At 41.6% G+C, this 6923-nt stretch overlaps 1 long non-coding RNA gene across 1 annotated transcript in view; it reads right to left on the reverse strand.

The window, feature by feature from the left end:
* Positions 1 to 391: 391 nt before the first annotated feature.
* LOC108448207 overlaps positions 392 to 6923 on the reverse strand; it is a 16152-nt gene continuing 9620 nt past the window's right edge. Inside the window, exons 3-4 of the long non-coding RNA XR_001864011.1 lie at positions 1739 to 1811; positions 392 to 794 (exon numbers count right to left, since the gene is read on the reverse strand). This is a non-coding gene — a long non-coding RNA (uncharacterized LOC108448207). The remainder of the gene's footprint in view (positions 795 to 1738; positions 1812 to 6923) is intronic.

Raw genomic sequence — 6923 nt, forward strand, 5'->3', positions numbered from 1 at the left:
TATAAACAAAATATTCCTAAAATCACTGGTTTTCAAATTATCATTTTTAAAGTAAGACACTGTGATAGGAGCTGGTAAAAGGCGAAGTTTTGCACAGCTGGTAAAAGGCGAAGTTTTGCATGACAGTCAAGACCATTTGAAACAGTGCTGCAAGTGTTTCATGCTTAATGATGAGTACAGAAGATAGCAGAGAGACACCTCTGTGACAAGTGGACACACAAATCAGTGTGCAAGCTCTTCTACTGGACAGAGCTGATTGGAATTTTATGCTCTGAGCAATTTTTAGTGGAAGAACAGCAGGTGTAGTTAGAGCATTTTGATAATTCCAAAATTAAGGCTTTAAATTTTACTTCAGTTTTAGCTTTATTTAATAACACCAAAATTTTTAAAAGAAGGATTGAGTGTAGAATCTCATTCCACAAACAAAGCATATATATTTTTTCACCTGCCCAGCTTCATGACAATCTTTGGCGTTGACAGAGAGTCTTTTTCCTGTTTCTACTGCTGCATATCAGTCACAATCACAGAATGGGTAACATTGGGAGGGACCACAGGTGGTCACATAGTACAATGTCTCTGTTCAATCAGGGTCATCCTAAAGACTGCTACTTACAGTTGTGTTCAGATGGCTTTTGAATATCTGCAGTGAAGAAGCCTCCACAGCTTCTCTGGGAAATCTGTTCCAGTGCTCACTCACCCTCAGAGTAAAGAATTTCTTCTCATATTCAGACGTGTTCCAGTTTCACAAATCCACCGCAAACTTAGTGCAAAATATGCATCAGTAAAAGGCACCACTAGACAAGCAGTAAGGACAACTTTTTAGGGCTCGAGTGCACATTTTGAGTGAAAAGGGTGTCAGTGTGGCATAAAAAAGTACCATGCAAAGACACCCAGGGTTGTTGTGAAGGGAGCATAAAGGGTAAGTGAAGAAGGGCTGGGGTAAGTAGAGGAGGGATGGATTACAAGACAGCCCTGAGCTGTTATGAGTATACTTCTCCCAATCCCCAAACAAGTCCATTAAGAGCCAGCTTGGACAAGAGATGTACAAAAACCCATGTCAGACCCATGGTAACATGAGGAGAGGATCCATGGTGATTTAGGGGATGTTAGCAAAGACACTCAAAGACACATGTTATGTGATGAGAGTGGCAGGAAAGGAGGAGAGACAGCATCTGTAGAAGCCTGTGCCTAGGGATCTCTGCATGTGTGGGGACATACGGAGCAGGGAGCACAGCAGGAGCAAGGGAAGGCCCTGACAACTGCTTTTGCCTGAGAAAAGAATAAAGAGAAAGGTACCTCTTCCAGTGTCAAGGAAGCTGCAGGGGCTGAGGTACAATTCCAGGGGTTACAAGTAAAGATAAAAGTAAGACTACAAGCGAAGCAGAAGATGGAACCAAGATATTATTCAAGTCATGAACTGCTGTGGCAAAGAAATGATGGTGACATCAGTAATGGCAGAGGAGATAGGAAAAGCGATAGCATGAGATCTCTGTACAGATGGTATTACCCATCACTGTCCTTTGTCCAGTGACAGGGAAACTGCTCTGCCCTAACAGTCAAAAGCCAGAGGAAACATAAACTGTGCACAGTAATCTGGGCAGGAACAAGCATGCAGTCTTCTCCTAATAGCTGCCTATCAGTTAATCCTTCAATTTAGTATGGGGCCCACAAAACTGAGAAGATGCTAGTTTTCTGGGTATAAAATATGCTCTTGAAATCTACATGAGAAAATCCTCACCTTAAAAATACATCCATTTCCATGCCATTCTTTTATCTGAAACAATAGTGATCTTTTCAAGAGATTTAACTTCCTGTAAAAGAAAGATAAAATTAGTCTTAGTATTTATAGCCCATCACTAAGGCAGTAAGAAAATAGACAAGCAGCCTTACCAGAACTGTTGGGTGTCTGGGTATTCCAGGCAGGCCTAGAAATCCACATGCAAGTGGGTAATGCTCAGACACGTGCGTTACCCCAGTAACAAGTTACACAGAATTATTACGAAGTCCTGGAAACTTGTCATGTTGAATATGTAAAAACTGAAAAGGCGTATTTTCTCAAAGTTTGTATTTGCATATTTTCAAACTTAGGTAAAAGTGTATGCCAGCAAGTATGTGTATGGATTTGAGATCATCGTCTGCAGTAAGACTGAAAACTTGCTGGGTTGGAAAATACAAGTTTCTTTGTCTTCCTTCCAGTTTTTCACATCATTCTTCATCTAATAGTCTCCTTCCACCAAAATTCTGCCAGAAAATTTTCCAAATATTTCAGACCAGAATGTCTTCACAGCAGTATTTTGCACAACTCTAGCCAAAATGCACACTCCCCAAGGAAATTCTACACCTTTAACTTCCTTGGCCAGTCATCTAAACATGAAGGAGTTAACTCTAGACCCATTTCTGTTTCTTAATTCCATTTCAGAGAAAATGTTAATCCTTTAATTATATAGCATGTTCAACTGACAAAATTACTTTCCTGTTGTTGAAAATCTCCTTGTTACACTGACAGCTTTTGATAAAACATGGCAATGGGAAAAAATATAGATTTGCTACTGACATGATTTTTATATAAAAATTCAAAGAAACACGCAATATTTTTAAGGAGATTCTTATGTAGCCACAGTGGTTTCCCACTATTTATAGCTAACGTCCTCCCTTCCCAGAACCATAAAGCCTCATGGTAAGCAAGCTCTGCTATCAGAGTTGGGGGTTTTCAGTCAATGAAATGGGGAATTTTCAATGACATTGAAGGAATTTAGCTTCTTGTCCCTAGTCGACCTCTTTGAAAATTGTGTTCTTTATCATGATAGTAAGATTATAAGGAGCTTTAAACAGAGGAATAGGTCCCCCTGAGGATCGATGGCTGGAAAGCACATAGCAGACATCATGGCATTCAACCTGCTGAAATCGTGCTGTGGGGTTTCAGGAATAGTTCCCTCAGCTCCTTCTTTTTTTTTTTCTTCTTTTTTTCTTTTTTTTCTTTTTTTTTTTTTTTTTTGGGGGGGGTTGGTGGGTTTTTGTTTGATTGATTTTTTGGGGTTTTTTGTTTGATTTTCTTTTTTGTTCATTACAAAAGGATACAGATAAGAACAACTGGCAACATGGAACACTGTCTCAAAGTTGAAACTGAAGTTACCTGCCCATCATTTCTTAATCCTGTATGCAGGGTAATCAGATCAAACCTCTCCAATCCCAGGACCTTACTGAGTCTTGTTCACTAATGTTGTCCAACCACTTGACATCCATTTATCCTCTTAAACTAAAGAGCCTAGATCTGGGTGGAGCAGCACAAAAATGTAAAGCATAAGAAATACTTATTTGCAACTGGTCACTTTTCTGAAAGACAGTGGTGAGTTTTCTACTGTGCACAAACATGTATGTAATCAGTTTCCAGTCTCCTAGCTCTTATCCCATTTTCTAACTGGGGGAAAATTTCTTAAAAATTAGCACTGGGTTAAGCTCCTATTGCCTAGTCTTATTACATAGGGCTGATTGTGTTTCACACTAATAAACTAAGAGGTTAGGACATTAATCTACTGTAAACTAAATGCTCCAATGAAATGTGAGAGAAGAGATGGTAAAGAGCTTGCAGTGCAGCTGACTTGTATTGCGTGGTGTACTTGTTAATGAAGACAAAGTTACAGACCATGTTATCTGTGCTTTAAGACTGCTATTCAAGCTCTTGGGTTTTCTCCAAAATGTAAGGACTTATCCCTGAGAATACTAACAATGTTATTAATAAATAATACAACTTGCAACATCTTTTTGTTATTTACAAGCTAATGACCTATCAGAGGGACGTTTTGTGCAATGACAGAGATGGACAAAGAATAAAGGTGACAGGATAGAGCAAGTTGCATGTGGTTTGGGGCCTTGATTCTTGCAGCATGAATGTCTGACTGATACTGAGTTATATATCCAACCTGATACTGCATTAGGTGTGAATTCACCAGTTACACACTGATGTGCATTGTGCAAACACAAGCATTACTTTCCTCTCTGACTCAAACCCAGCACCTTTTATTTCAGGCTTTTTGAGATGAATACGTGATTGCCTCATGGATCAAGAGTGCAGGTAAACTGAGCAGGATCATTAGCAGGATCATTGCAGACTTCAGAACAACTTAAAAACTGGGATTAGCTCATCTAGATGTTGCTTGGGACAGTGGTGCCAAAATAATGCTGGCAAAGCTCTTTGAGCTCTTTATATTGATGATCACTGCTGGTGCATAATACTACCATTGATCATCTGAAATTATTTTAATAACTACAAATCTCTATCATATAACTTTGAAGAATAATCATAGGATTTAAATTGGAAGTGCAATGAGAACAGTCATTTCCTAGCTAAGCAGAACAAGTAGTATTTATTGTTCTTAAGTTTCTGTGATATTTAACTCATCAGGAAGATATTTTGTTATCAATACATAGCTCACCAAAGCAACCTGTGTCACCGACAAAAAAACCCATTCCTTCCTCCTTATAAATGATGCAGCTAGAGGTATATTGGACATGATTCGGATTGAAGGAGATCACAGAAAAACTTGAAATTAGAATAGTACTTTTTGTTCTTAAAAACAAAAAATTCCCATGTGGATGTTAACTATGGTCCCAAGAAATGGGCCAAAAGTTAATCTCCAGATGTGACAGCAGTACATTGCATAACTTGGTCCACACCAAATATCCAGAGCCAGAGCCACAGCCCTCTTCATCATACTCCAGAGAGAAAAGAGAGCTTTAAGCTGATATCCAAGGGGACCTTTCCTGCAGAAAAATAAAGCCGATAAAGTGGAGCTCCTCAGCAATGCTCACTTTTCCATCATCTGCTTGTTATTGTCTTAAAGGGCAGGGAGTTTTTGTGGCAGCTCAGGTTGAGACTCCATGCAGAGCAGCCAGGGAAGAGAGCTATCCTGGAAAAGACAGTCTTCTAGTGGATGTAGAACAGAGAGGGCAGAAAAAGGCCCTGTGAGGGCAAAGGATTTGTGTAAATTACTGCCCAGGTGAAGGGTTAGTGGGGGTAAAAGCACAGCCTTGTCCTCCCCTCTGGCCTTAGTGGCTGAACCAGATCACACTGGTACACACTCAGTACAGTTACTTATGCATTTCAACACTCTCCAAACTAATGTTGAGGCTGTTTGAAGGACATGTTCTGGTGTTCGTCAGTAACATAAACTGAGATAAAGAGAAATATAGAATTCACAACCAGGGAAAAGATGGTTTTGATCTTTTGAAAAGATGATAATGACTTATGACTTAAAATCAAATCCACCCAAGCTCATACCAACATCCTTTTAGCATGTCAGTGGAGCAGGCACACAGATTTCAATGGCCTTATGTGGTGCTCATTGTATCTGCCTCCTACTGCCTCATTTTATTGCTTCAAAAGCATGTAAACCTCTTCTTGCTACATAGGTAAGCAAACCCTGGATGGCATTACCCAGGGTGATGGGAAAGGAACGACTTAGTGGCTAACCTTACCACTAAGCCTGTGGTACAGAGCAAACAAGCTCAAAAGTTAGGGCCTGTCAGTCAGATTAGCTGGTGGACAAGCAACTCTTAAAATGTAATCCAGACATCAGAATAACCCTCACTTATACCCTTAAAAGCTCATAAACTCCTGCCACTGAAGAGCTGCAGTGAGCAGTGCCCCAATAGTGGGAGTGTGCGTCCTGCCACCTAAAGGAATCCCAGAAGGTTCCCGATGGCTGGAAAATCCATGGTGCTGGAATTTCTTCCCCCCAAAGGGCACCTCAGCAACTGGTAAAAAGAGCGGCCACTGCTGCCACTGCCAGCCTCAGACTCCCAGGGGACTGTGAACTGCTGAGCAGAAGCTTTCCAGGCACAAAAGAATTTCTAACGTCAACAGAGGTGCCAGGAAATAGACTCTAATCCCAGGCAATTAAGTTTACAAGAAATACACAGCCCATGGGGGGAAGTTTAGTGTGGCCAGCAAGTTTTGTGCGGAGATTGGTTAATGCTCCTCCTTGCCCAGTCCCTGAGAGATCCACAACGCAAAATGAGCTTTATACCTTCTAAATCTGAACACCAGGTTGAATGCACCTGCCATTTTTCTGTGCCCCACCAGACTAAACTGGCTGTTCACAAAATATAAGAAAAACAGAATTGTTTTCCCAAGGTACCTAGACAGGTTTCTGGGAAGGAACCCCAGCTCATGGCTCATGTTTGGCAGGAGTGACACAAAAAGCTGGACAGAGGACCTGGGGTGTATATTTCCCATTAGTTAATAGGGCCATAAGCTTGAGGGGCTCTACAGTATTTTCCTGACATGCACCCAGATCTACACGTAAATCTGTCATGGTGGAAAACATATCAGGGCCTCCTCCCTCCTAGTTAGAAAGTGGTGACAAGAAGGATTTAAAACCATCTATCACTGCTTGCAGAAAGCAGTGGGTGAAGAATGGGTGTGCTCATCTGCAATTACAATGGTCAGCTGTAAATCATTGCTGCATGTGGTTAAAATGCCAGCTGACACCTGGCATGTCAAGTGTAGGGGTGGTTCAAATGGGACAACCAGGTGCCACCTGGCAATAATACTGCAAGCCAGAGTGGGAAGTCGGTGGTGTTTGGCTGTGTGGGCTGTGATAGGACACAATCACAGGCCTGAAACAGTGAGTGAACTCAGAAAGGCGATAGGGGTCTGGAGCTAGAGCTATGCAGGCATGGAGACTGGGAATGAGGATTTAGGGAAGCCAGTGATCTGGTGGGGTGGGGGCTGGGGCAGGGTTGAGATATACCTGAGGGTAGTGGAAGAAGACTAAGGAAAACAGAGCAAAAAAACTAACTCATGGACAGGATGAGGGAAAGCCTTTGCCAGGGAGCCTCCCTTCCCACAACAGCTCATTCCACTGGCCAGTCCAACCTCCAGAAGACTGGGGGGTTGCAGCATCTGCTGTCGGACCCTTCTT

This window comes from Corvus brachyrhynchos, unplaced genomic scaffold (genome assembly GCF_000691975.1).
Source record: "Corvus brachyrhynchos isolate BGI_N302 unplaced genomic scaffold, ASM69197v1 scaffold37, whole genome shotgun sequence".
In the NCBI taxonomy this organism is placed as follows: Eukaryota; Metazoa; Chordata; class Aves; order Passeriformes; family Corvidae; genus Corvus; species Corvus brachyrhynchos.